Below are 13,442 nucleotides of genomic sequence, written 5' to 3'. Positions count from 1 at the left end.
AATTCCTGACCAACTCTTTTTTTCTGGATTTTAAAATGTTGATGTGTCTTCTCATCTATTTGCACTGCTTCAGGTCACAGTGAAGCCGCCGCAGTGTCTAGCGGTATTGCCAAGGGCAACCTGCATCTTCAGCAACAGGGACACTGAAGCTGTCCCCACCTCCAACACCTCATTGCCACTCCTGTGCTGTGCTTAGGATTGTGCTGGTATGGCTTCATATGCAGGAACACAGTTACCTGGATAAGGTCCCAGTACCGCCGATACAGCATTTTTTTTCTGCGGGATCAGTTTCCCAGTCTGGTTCATCACAATGCCTTACAAACAGTATGTCAGTTCAGGTGGCTGAGGAGAGTTATGGAGCAGTATTTCTGAGTTTCTAGCTTTGCTTAAAGCAATTACTTCTCCCAGCCATGTACCTCACATTTCTAGTGGATGTTTGTTGTAAGGTCTTTGACAGGGTCCCCCCGCAACATGCTTCTCTCTAAATTGAGGAGATATGGATTTGATGAGTGGACTGTTCAGTGGATGAGGAATTGGTTGGATGGTCATATCCAGAGGGTAGCGGTCAAAAGTTCAAAGTCAAAATGGAGATCAGTGACAAGTGGTGTCCCTCAGGGGTCCGTATTGGGACTGGTACTGTTTAATATCATCAATGACATAGTGGGATTGACTGCACCCTCAGCAAGTTTGCAGATGACACTAAGCTGAGTGGTGCAGTTGACACACCTGAGGGATGGGATGCCATCCAGAGGGACCTGAACAAGCTCGAGAAGTGGGCCTCTGTGAACCTCATGAGGTTCTACAAGGCAAAGTGCAGGGTCCTGCACATGGGTTGGGGCAACCCCCAGTATCAATATAGGCTGGATGATGAGTGGATTGAGAGCAGCCCTGTGGAGAAGGACTTGGGGTACTGGTGGATGAAAAGCTGGACATGAGAGAACAATGTGTGCTCGCAGCCCAGAAAGCCAGCCGTATCCTGGGCTGCATCAAAAGAAGTGTGGCCAGCAGGTTGAAGGAGGAGATTCTAGCCCTCTACTCCACTCTCGCAAGACCCCACCTTCAGTACTGTGTCCAGCTCTGGAGCCCTCAGCACAGGAAAGACCTGTTGGAGTAGGTCCAGAGGAGGGCCACCTCTCCTGCGAAGAAAGGCTGAGAGGACTGGGGTTATTCAGCCTGGAGAAGGGAAGGCTCAGGGGAGACCTTATAGTGGCCTTACAGTACTTAAAGGGGGCTTATAAGAAAGATGGGGACAAACATATATCAAGGCCTGTTGTGATAGGACAAGGGGTAATAGTTTTACACTGAAGGAGGATAGATTTATATTAGACACAAGGAAGAAATTTTTTTACAATGAGAGTGGTGAGACACTGGACCAGGTTGCCCAGAGAAGTGGTAGATGCCCATCCCTGGAAACATTCAAGGCCAGGTTGCAAGGGGATCTGAGCAACCTGATCTAGTTGAAGATGTCCCTGCTCATTGCAGAGGAGTTGGACTAGATGACTTTTAAAGGTCCCTTTTGACCCAAACCATTCTATGATTCTATGTTTCTGCATCTACCTGGGGAATACCTGATTTTTCTCATCTAGTAACAGTGCCATCCAGTATATTCAGGCCAACCAAAGATGATGTGCACCTACTTTAATAAGTCAAAATGGGGCTTCAGGAGCTTGCTCATAAGTGGATCAGATGGCTGTATTTTGAGGAGATCAGCAAGCACTGGTGTAGAGTGGACTATTGCAAACAAAACCAGCCCTGGCTATCCAAGTTAAATTTGCTGCCCGATGTCTGTCATCATTCTGAGAGAGGAATCTGTTCCCTGGGGGTCCTTTTAACTGTGGTCATGATGTGGCTATCAAATCACACTAATTGGTTAGGATGTGAAACACTCCTGGGATACCCCACGTTTTCTTTAACAGAGGGATTGTATGGGGAAGAGGAAGATTTAGAAGACAGTCATTGCAAAATTGAGTTATATATGGTCTTGGAGATTGCTTTTACCCTCTGATTTTCATCTGTCAAGGTTGGGAGTCTGACAGTCACATTTTCCTATTTTTAATACATTTTTCTCTCCCCTGGTGCTGTGTGAAGCCACATGAATGGTGGGCAAAGCTGATGGAGCAGCCAGGGTGGGGGAACTTGAAATTGACAGTACACAAAGTGCTGCCAGATGCACGGCATGCACAAATGGAAACCTAGCTTCTAACAGTCCCCCCCGCTGAGGCTAATATTCAGTATTGTCTTTTATTGCTATAAATACAGACTTGCCTGGTAGAAAGTGAGCTTCAAGTTTTCGTGGCACTTTTTTTCAAGCGGCTTAGGTGGAGATCACAGAGGAAGTACGCGGCCCTAGCAAGTCCTTTGACCTTGTCAACACAAGGTATCAACCCAGATAAAACCTGAAAAGGACTGTGCAGAGCCTGCAAAGATCCTCAGACCAAGCAAGACTTCCAAATTCAGAAAAGGGAGTTTGGGCTCAGAAAGAGACAAACAAGGAGCATTACTCTACCACAGTCCCAGGTGCCCCTTGCACCCCTACCTACACAACCACAGAGGGATAGGCAGTTCCTGAGGTCCCAGAACCGTAGTATATTGGAGGAAGAATGAGTGAACTGCGGTTGAACAGAGTAAGAATGAGATAAACCTCCAAGGGTGATGTGTCAGATGATATTTGTCTTTGCGTTTAATCATGATGCTAGAGCCCATAGAGGAAAAACTCAGAGAAACGTTCCCTTTCAAAAGAGGCAAGGTGAGGCCAGTACCTCACTGGGGTCAGAGCTCAGTGCAAGGTGGGTAGCACCATTTCCCACAGATTCTCCTCAAAATTTTGCAGCTTGAGACCCAGCTCCATACCCACCCAAACCATAGCTATTTTTTAGTATCCTTGCCACAGTCTCCCAGTCTGAGGGACACAAGGGACCTGTGGTGCTACCTGAAGTCTTCTGTCCTTTCCAACTTCGAAGCTGCAGGAGTCCCACAGGTGTCTTGTACCAAACCTTGCTGCAGGTGGACATGTGAGTGTTCCCAGGAAACAAACAAATGTATAAATGGGTATTTTCTGACACCCTAGGTTGGATTCTTCTCCTCATAGATTTCCAGCAACTATGTCTTACTTTTTTTATCATAATTATTCTAAGATTATTACCTGTGACAGTTACTTGAGAAGAAAAAAATGAAAGAGAGGGCTAGCTCTAAGCTTTCTCATGGAGGTCTACCTTCTGAAGCCTCCCTCCCTCCCTGAGCATGAAAACAATCCCAGTTTGGTAATCAAGACTTTGTAGCTGGTCCTGACTTCATACAAATGTCTGAATGCAAAGCAGCAGTGTATTTTCTTGGTATGGACCACCAGCATATCACCTGCCAGTTCCTTCCATCTAAATTGGCCTTCATCAGTTTCCCATCAGTTTATCAGTTATTTCTACACTGTAGTTGTGGGATGAGCACCCTGAGCCAATAGGCAAATATAAATGACATTTCCTGTTGAGTTTAGCTCAGCTATGGTAAGTATGACCACAAAAATGTCTGCGTTCTACATGAAAATAGTAACATTGAGTTTCCTATCTAACCCACAGAAGCCAGGAAATTCATAACCTATTCTAGGTTACAGCATAAAAACATTAAAAAGGGATTTAAAAAACAAAATAAGAAAAACAAAGAGGCATTACAAATACCAGTATCTGAATGTCAGGACAGAATTTTTGTCAAATTGTGTTAACAATAATTAAAGGCGGGGGTAGGGCAGAAGGATGGGTTCCCAATAGCCATCCTAAAATACCATGCAGCATCTGATACCTTACTCAGGAGATCTCTGAAATCAGTTCTAGTCTTGCTGGTGGGTGGATTGCAGGAGAAAACTCCCTGAAAGCCACAGGGTAGTCCCAGGGCTGGACTGGGGCAGCCAGGGGAAGGCTGGGACTGCTTTGTTCCCTAAACTCTTAACAAGGCACAGTCAACACTTAGCTCCCACTTCTGTCTGTTATTTGTTTGGTTTTGACATTTTGTTGTTACAAGAGCTTAAACATTTTTTTTTTCTGTCTTTCCAATTCTTTCTGTGGGGCTGTTGACAGCCTTTGGTGCATACACATTTCCATTGTTTTCTCTGCTTAACCAGTTAGTCAGATTTGCCCATTTGTTTGCGGGTTCTTCAACTGGCAACAAAAGAGATAATTTTAATATATTTTTTTTAACGTAGGAAAATGTGATGCAAAACCACAAATATTATTAGGGGGGATTCAGGGACAGGTGTAGTAACTAGGGCTGCCATTTAATTTGTTTTTGAAATGGCCTGGATTTCAACTGTTTCTCCATTCTTTAAGTGTTGCTTTAGAGTATGAACAACCAGGAGGGTAGGAATTGCTTTCCACTTTCTAATTATAAATAGGAAATGAACAAAATTCACTAGAGCTGAGCAGGAAAAGTATGAGGAAGGGAAGAAGAGGAAAAGACAGACACTGCCCCTTCTTTCCAGCAGCGGTGGACATCTCCATGGGGGCAGCCCTTCCAGCTCAGTGTCTCCCACAGCTTTTTCTGGGAGTGTTGACTGGTCCCTGGGCTGATCCTGTGTAGGCATCACTGTCTGTGTTTTGGAGTGGGACAGTGCCTGGAAACACCTGCCAGGGCTGGTTAGAGATAGTGCTTGGTGAATATGTCAGATGATCTTGGAATAAAACCGCGCCTCCAACCTACACAAGTTGGTTGACCCTGCTGTGAGCAACGGCCTTGACCTGCAGCTCCCTTGGCTTATGCAGCAACTGTCTGATCTGCCTGGCAGGGAGGAGCAGCTCACCATCACATGGAGCCCCTTCATGCAAAGGGTCTGAAGAAAGCACTGCATTCAGACCCCAGTGATAGATGGGGACCCCAGTGACAGCTGGAATATTTTCAGCGGGTGACACAAGTTGCAGGAGGGCAGTGAGTATATTGCCTGGAGATTTTCTGCAAAAGTGAGATCAGGGCTTTGGGACAGTGGCAGAGGCACGCAGCAGTTTGAAAACTGTGACCACTTTATTGTAGGAAGATGACAGAACTGGCAGTATGACTTTGAGCGTGCCCTGAATTGCCTTGCTTTTGTTTGCTGGTTCTCAGATTGTGCAGAGCTCAGACAGGCTGGGGCATTAAGTCTCTGGTGTCAGCGTGATTTTTCAGCCTTGCAGAGCTCCTCATACTGATAAAGTTCAGGGGAGAACACGGGGTGAAGGTCCATCTCTTTAATACAAGTATATGCATGTGTTTGAGTGTGTTTGCCTTTGTGCATGTATATTAAGCATAAATGAATTCAAGTTTCGGGGAACCTCTAACACACATCCCGTTATATAGCTAAACTTGTTAGAAAAATATTGCAGGGAAAATACAGGCATATGCCAAATTTTATGTTGTATTGGACTTGCACATGCTGAAACAAAACCACATGAGCAACCACATCCATTAGCTAAAACATGCAGAAGAAATTGCTACCAAAGCAACTGATCTTTGGGTGAGAGTGCCGGCTGTGTGCCTACCAGCATAAGATGCAAAGCAAAGAGGGAATAAGCAGCAGAGGTACCAGGGGCGTACACAGTCATACGTTCCTCTTTTTAACCTCAGTAACCTCTTTTCTCCCACTCGTAGCCCACATACCTCCACCCTCACCCTGAACAGCCAATGAATATATGAAATGAAAACCATGTTTGTTAGTTATGTGGTTCATGATGACTAATGGAGACTTGGTTGAATAAACTGGTGGGCTTTTTTTCTTATTGGTGGTAAAAGTAAATTAAGAATTACTCACAGTTTTCAAATGGGGACTGTTTGAACTTAATACTGCAGAAATTAAATTTATGTGAATGGGTGAGCCAAAATGAAAATGATCATTTGGAATCAGTTTTAATAAGCAGAATTAAAATCTGAATGGCTGTAAACCAGGTTATGTTAAATGAGCGATCAGGTGAAACGTGGGTGACAAGTTCTCGGAATGAGAGTAGGCAGGGAGAAATGGACAAACTGATGAAAAAGAGAATTCATCAACAAAAAGAATTAATTAAAATCAGTAAAGAACTTGCACAGAAACATACAGTGCTTTTTGAGGAATTATTCTTTTATGTGCATGTGAAAGGCACCATGCCTTTTCTTTGTACATATTACCATCTTTTTTTCTTGTAAATAATAATGAATATTCCTTCAAAAAAAGTTTAAAAGTATATACGTAGTGAAGAGAAATAGGAAAGACTGTTAAATATCTTTGAAACAAAACAACTTCAGATTTTTTTTTCTTCTCCTTAACCTCCTAATCCTATCAACCCTGGCCATCACATCTTCATAGTTAGAAGAGCAAATGTTTTTCCTGTTAAGTCAAAAACTTAGTATCCTTGTGCTTCTTTTTAAAAAAGAGATGCTGGCAAGGAAGGGAGGTAGGATGGGGACTGCAAGCCTCAGAAACAAATGCAAACAGTAAGGTTTGCATTGCACTTTTCAGTATGTTTGTGGCAGCAGTTTATGGTGAAAGAGTATCGTTAGTTGCAGACGTAACAGCATCCAACTGAAGACCTTTGGTTGTCCAGTTAATGTTGGACAGAAAGTGATCTCATGTTCCATCATACACCTCCAAGGAGTTGGTCTGGGGAGCGCAGTGCTGACTTCTAGCTGTGTGCTCTTCCATTTTTGGGGCTCAGAGTGGTGTTTTTGGTGTATTCATCAGACGCTGGGGTGATCTGGAAACGGTCAGCATTTCTGGAAACCAGGCAGCGACTGTGTGGGCAAGGGACTTGCTGACTCATTTCTGGGTACCGGCTGTTAACCTCCATGTCACATCCAGCTCCAGCAGGCGTTGCCACTCCTGGGGAACAAGGAGGAGGAGGAGGAGGAGGTGCACGGGCATGAGTTGGCACGGGAGGGTTGAGATTGCAACGGGGAGAGGCGCTGAACTCTTGGCAAGGAGGCCGGTGGTAGACACAGCTTTGGCATAGCCAAGGCGGTCTGCAGGCAAGGATGGGCTCCATACGTGCTAGACAAAAGGGCTGGCAGGTGGCCAGGGGCTCTGTGAGGCAGCAGCAGTGTGCTTGTCCTTGGGGGTGAGTGTACTTGGCACAGGGCCGGAGGGGCCCTGCCATTGTCAGCCTCCTCTTGATTGCCCTGCGGGCCTGGAGGAGGATCTGTTGTGTGTTTTGTTTGTCATCTTTTGTTTGCAACTTGAAGCAATCCTGCAGAGGGTAATTGCACTGTTTGTTTCTGACAGCCCTAACAGAGCATCCTCTGTTGTTCATCAGGCCTTGCTAGTGTGCATGGGAACCCATGGAGGGAGGCCAAGCCAGCCACGAGTCCCTTTGCCCGGTGCATCCGAAGCCCAGCAGTGTGCCTGGACCAAGGGGAGCTGGGGCGATGGCCAGCCCTGGCCGTGCCATCTGCCAAAACACCGCTCTGCAGCCGGGGCTGGCTCCTGCCCCCCGAGACCGCCTTGCTGGGTGGTCGCTGGGGAAGGGCAGGGGAGGACCCTGCCAACCGGGTGCAGACAAGCCTGAGCAACCCTGGGAGCTGCGAGGGTGGCAGAGAAGCAGCAGCCCAGGGAAGCTGCAGCTCATCACCCCAGCATTGCCACCAAACACATCACACCATGAAATCACAGTCGCGGGAGGTGAAGCCAAGACCAAGCTCCAGGTCACCTGTCAGGGATGAGCCTTTACGGTGGCTCTGTCCATTCCCAACTTTATACCCAGAAAAGGGACACATTCCTGCTGGGAGTAACTTTTGTGGAAGAAAAGGGGCACCATCGGAAAAGCCAACACTTCTGTATAGCCCAAACGGCATGCACCAGCACCCTGGGCCTGCTGTGGGACCATATCATCCCGCTGCGTGCCCTCTCCAGCCCTGCCTGAAATGTGAGGGGTGCTGAGGTCACCATCCATAGCCCAAAAAACCCATCTCCTGAACACCACCTCATCGCTGACAAGGAGAGCCAGGCACCACACAGTTGAAAGCTCGTGCCGGATGGCTGCGTGTTGCTGCAGACCCCATTGCAATCAGGTGGCCGTAGGGGCCAGTCCTGGCTGTATCAATTGGCAGAGACCCCTATCTCGGGCTCACACGGGAAGTGTGCTGACACGCAAGAGGGTCAAAATCAGTCACTTCGTGGGAAGTACGAGCTGCTTTCCAGTTTGCAAGCAGCAGGGTCCCCTCGGTGGTTTGCACCTCTCCGATTATTTTTAAACACATTTTGATATGCTGCCAGTTTAAAGAGATGTGGTTTCTGTCAGCTGTCTGCTCTTTTTAACGCTGGGATTTTTAACATATTGATGTATAAATAGTTTGCGTTTTGATTTAATGATTTTTCTTTCCCCCACTTGGTTTTGCCTTGCCTGTTTGGCACAGAACAGTACAGCTCTCTGCCACGCACCCAGCCCCTGCAGCCTGTACTCCGTATGAAAGGCGTGAGGAGCGTTGCTGACTTGCCAGTCAAAAGGGCTCTCAGGTACCACTGTGATAATGCAGGGACTGTGTGTGCCCAGTCCTGTTCACATCAGCTGGTCACAAAGGCCAAATCTAATTCAGAGGGACTGGGAGGTAACAAGTTTGATACCCCTCATATGCAGCACTTGGAAATCCCTTTTGAACTTAATTTTCCTGCCATAGAGCTCACCACTTTTTTTTACTTTTTTTTCTTTGGTGCTAATCTTCAGCCCATAAAAATTAACTGTGAAGATCTGAGCTACAAGGTCTTTCTGTGTCACTGCTGTATGATACATTAAGATGATTTAAGTTTTCCCTATTTTCCTGTTGCCTTTTTCTCTGTAGAAAGACTGAGGGTGCTCTGTTGTTACTTAAAACCATGTTTTACTGTGATCTCTCTCACCTTAAAGTGTTAGGACTGGTGCATTTCTAAGAAAGATATCCCTTCTCTGAAGTGCTAATCTAGCATTAAAGCTATATAAGTATTAAAAATAAAAACATGCTAGACTGTAGACTTTCTAATTAAGGTCCCATCCACAGGAGTCAGGTGTCTCCCTTCTCCTGTGCCTCCTGTGGTGAATGTTGGCAATTTTCTAGCCTCAGGGACTAGAAAAATGTATTTAGAATGCAGAAAATAATCAGAAGCCTTACTGCCTGCCTTTATGTATATATTTTTTAAATTTTAAAACCCTCCAGGCACTCTCTATGGATAAAGAGAAGCTAGGACAAGAGGTAATGGCCTCAAGTTGCACTAGGGAAGGTTTAGACTAGATATTAGGAAGCATTTCTTTACAGAACGGGTTGCCCAGGGGAGGTGGTGGAGTCCCCATCCCTGGAGGTGTTCAAGAGCAGAGTCGACATAGCGCTGAGGGATATGGTGTAGTTGGGAACTGTCAGTGCTTGGTCAATGGTTGGACTGGATGATCTTCAAGGTCTTTTCCAACCTAGACGATTCTGTGATACGTCTTTCATAGAGTATGTTAATAAATTACCTAATCACAATTAACACTAGGTTTTTAATTTAACTCTTTATTTTTAACAGACTCAGAAAGAAAATTAAAAGGTAAAAGAATAATAGCAACCATTGTGAATATATGGAATGATACGGTTTTAAAACAATTAGAATATATGTGAGATATTAACTATCAGATCAAACCATATTCAGAAATTTTTTTCACACAGTATTTTGTATTCACCATAAATTATTTTGAAACTGTTAACCTGCCTTACAGTATCGAGTGCTATTTTGTCATAATTCAGTGATGAGACTATTGTGTGATCACAGTGGTTTTATATTACTGATAGAGTTTGTTGCATGCAAACCTAGGGAGATGTTCTTTTTCACATGAGTTTGAAAGGGGAATAGTTAAATTCATAGCATATAAACCCAACTGGGGCTGTTAAACAGAAAGACCCATCTTCTGGCTTACAAATTCCCTGAACTTCAAATCGCTGGGAGAATAGTCCCAGGAAATACCACTACATGCTCTTCCTCTTCTTCCGCACTTTCATAACTGTCTACATGATATTGGCTAGATACAGTCTAATCCAGGACAGGCTTTGTAATGTTCTTATGACATTTCTCATTCACAAAACAATCATTAAGCCCTTTGACTCATGTGTATATCTGCTTCCATTCATTTCCCAGTGATTCAGTAGTTTGAAAGGATCAAAGAGATGTGAAGCCCAATAGCCTTTTTTCTTTTTTTTTTTCCTTTCTCTATGTACAAAAAGCCAAAATATGTATAAGTGTTGATAAAGCAGAATGGATTTGTAAAAAAGCATATGTGATACTATTACTGATAATCTTGTATTCTAACTAATACAACAGAATCTAATTACTTGAAAGTTACTTTAAAAATCTGTGGAGGTTTTCATGTTTCTAATTTTGTTGTGGAAAAAGTCAAACTTCTGGCATGATCTGTATTTTAACTGGACAGAGACAAAATGAGAACCAGTGCTCTGAACTTCGGATTTCAAAGCATTGTCTCTATGAGAAAGTGGCAAACTGGTTTGCAAACCTTCAAACAGTTTAGGAATATTAAGAATCTACTTTGGTTTAGAATCCTTTAGGCCAGGGATCAATTTAAATTAAAAATACTGACAATACTTTTTTTACTGGTTTAATTCTGTTTCCACATCTGTGTGGGTCATGTTCTAAAGATTCTGAGAGCTGAAAACACTTTCAAACTAATTTTTTTCTCTGGTTTTGATTCTGGTTTAAATGCAGATTAAAAAAAAAAAATAAACAAAACCAAAAAACAAACAAACAAAAAAAAACCCACTAATTTTGCAAATTTTCCTTGCGATATAGGCTTCATCTTGACTGAAATTGTTTTGATGTTGTGTTTCTGTTTTCCAAGGCATCTACTTCACCAGTTTCACTGCCTTTTGAGTCTGAAATCTTGTGGGAACAGCGAATTCCTAGCCATGGTTTTTGAAAGTTTAATGATAGTCCTGCTATCCTTTCAGTCTGGATGTGCCTTCTGAGCATACTTGTATCTTTGAGGAGGGACTGGTGATTGAAGATACCTATAGCTGTGAAGAGCTTTTGCAATGCCATTAAAGCTTTGTTTACTTTTGATGTAAACTTCACTTTGGTACAAAAGCAATCTTTTGAGACATAACTGAGGAAACTTCTACCAAGCAGCTCAATGAGGACAAGTCGTGGGACCTGGAAAGATGGCTTCTGAAATAACTAAACGCTTGCTATTATAGAAATCCATCGCTCTGCTTGATGTCCTCAGAAAGTGCTTTATTTTGTAAAGGAGCTCAGAGTTTGCGAGAGGAAGGTGGGGAGGAGCAAAGGCGAATGTCTGGGACATTCCCAGATAAGTGAACTGAAGCAGAGCCCAGTACAAGTTATCCCAATAAGAAAGCAGGGCTGAAATCTGTCCTTTTGTTTTGCCTCCACTTCATTGCTGGTCTTTTTCCATTACTACTCTTTTACCAGATGTAAAGTTCTTGCAAGTTTCAGAATCTTCTATAAAGCAATATATTCCTACTGGTTATTGCTAGACTGAATAACAAAAGAAAAAGAGAAACTTTCTTAAATCTAATTTCTACACCCACTCATAACCTTTTGTCTGAAAGCAGTAACATTACATATGAAAAATCCTGCTGTATGAAAATCCCTCCATGCCACCCCACACACGTTGGCAGGGTAGTTCAATTTCTGAACTCTCTGCAGGTAATTTTGTCCAGTCTTCTAACACACTTCAGTTTTGTGCTGAGCTTTGGCTTAGAAGTCAAGTTCAGGAATTACTCTGGAGGGGCTGAGGGGGATCTAAAGTGGAGAAAATTGCACTTCAGCTGTCCAGTTTCTCTGAAGGGGCAAGTTAGAGCAGCATTAGGCTCATTGCACTTCACATTCACTGACAGGGATGTAAGATGGGTCTCCTCAGTCGTTACCTGCAAATTTGCAGTTGCTTTTCTCGAGGCTTCTTCAACAAATGTATTTTCAATGTTGCAGTAACTGGTCTAGCACCAGAGTAGTATGGTTTTCCCATACCTGCCAGTTCCCCTTAGATTAAGAGATGTTACATCAGAAGGACATTAATTTGAGGAGGCTTCTAATATCTGTTTGAACTAGAGTACATTTTTCAGGTATCTTCTTGATTTAAAGCTTTGAGGAGGAAAACTGAGCATATATTGCTTTTTATTGTAAAGGAAGGTAATGAACTGTCTAGCCTGAATTAAAGCTACTAATTCTGCCTATTGCCTGAAAAAAAGAGCAAAACCGAAATCCAGCTTAAGTGTCCCTTCTCCTCCCAGTCTTTCACTAGTGGTTTCTATCTCCTCAGTTAGCACATGGCCACATAGTGGGTTGAAGCAGGTTGAACACAACTAAGGGAGCAGAAACTTCTGCTGCAACAATGAGATATGCCTCTACCAGACCAGCTGGGGCTGGAGTAGAAACCTCCTCCATGGGCAGCAGATCTGATTTAGACCCCACACTCTACGCCCAACTCTAACTGGGGGACAGAGGGGAGCACAGGGCCAGAGGGCTCTTAAAACTATGACAAATTGGCAAATGAAGCATACTGTGAAAGTAGACATTGGTAATCCAGTCTTGTTTAGTGGGTATTATCCAAAAGCACCTTCCCTCAGCTTTTAGCTATAGCATGGTGTTGTGCTTTTGCAAACTAAATTAAAGAGCCCTCTGCTGCTAAAAATCTAGTTGACAAGGTGTTTAAGCTGCTGAAGTGTATTGAGTATAATAAGGTCAATTTGTCTAGCTAAAGTAATATGCCTCCCTGCCGAGACTCAGATAGGAAAAAAAAGTTGAAGAAATTTTGCAGTGGCTCTAGTTGAGGAGGGGAAATAACATTTGCAGTGCAAAGTGCATTTCTATCACTGTAGCTGCATTTGCATATGAGATCTTCCTGATATATCTGTGAAAAACAAGACTCCTTTCCAGCATGGTTACCACTTGCAGGTTTAGACCAGGCCTCAGAGGAACTCAGAGAAGACTTGGCTGTGTGGACAGCTGTGTGGGAACCAGCTGCTGATCTGTGTGTCACCATCTGTCTCTAGACTCTGGTCATTTTTCTATTGGCTTTTGCTTTCTTTTTCCCTAGATTGCGCATCCTTGTAACAAAATGGCTTCAAACAACCATGAAATAACTTCTATTAGAACTATGTGAGAGCATAGCACAGGGTCAGTTTCTTAAATGTGAACCACCTAAAGTAGCACTATCAGTCTAGAGTTTAGCTCTGCTGTGGTCTTGTTCCAGCTTGCCAGGGCTGATGGGCAATTAATTTGCCTTTCGTAGTCACTTCATTTACTTAGGGCCAGGCTGCTACGCCTCTTTTGCTTTAGCTATGCCACCAGAGTTCAAAAGCACGGTCATGACAAAATAGCCTAAACCAGCACTGTTGTCGTGACTCACATCATTGATCCACTGCCTTTGAAACTTAGTTGTTGGTATCCTTACCTGAGGCAAAATAAAGGGAAACCTGCCTCCTGCCACCATGGGTGCTTAAGGCAAAGTGTTTATCTTGAAGCAGGAATAAAAGCAAAAACC

Source organism: Strix aluco, chromosome 1 (genome assembly GCF_031877795.1).
Source record: "Strix aluco isolate bStrAlu1 chromosome 1, bStrAlu1.hap1, whole genome shotgun sequence".
NCBI lineage: Eukaryota > Metazoa > Chordata > Aves > Strigiformes > Strigidae > Strix > Strix aluco.
Note: the sequence above shows the minus strand (reverse complement) of the source record.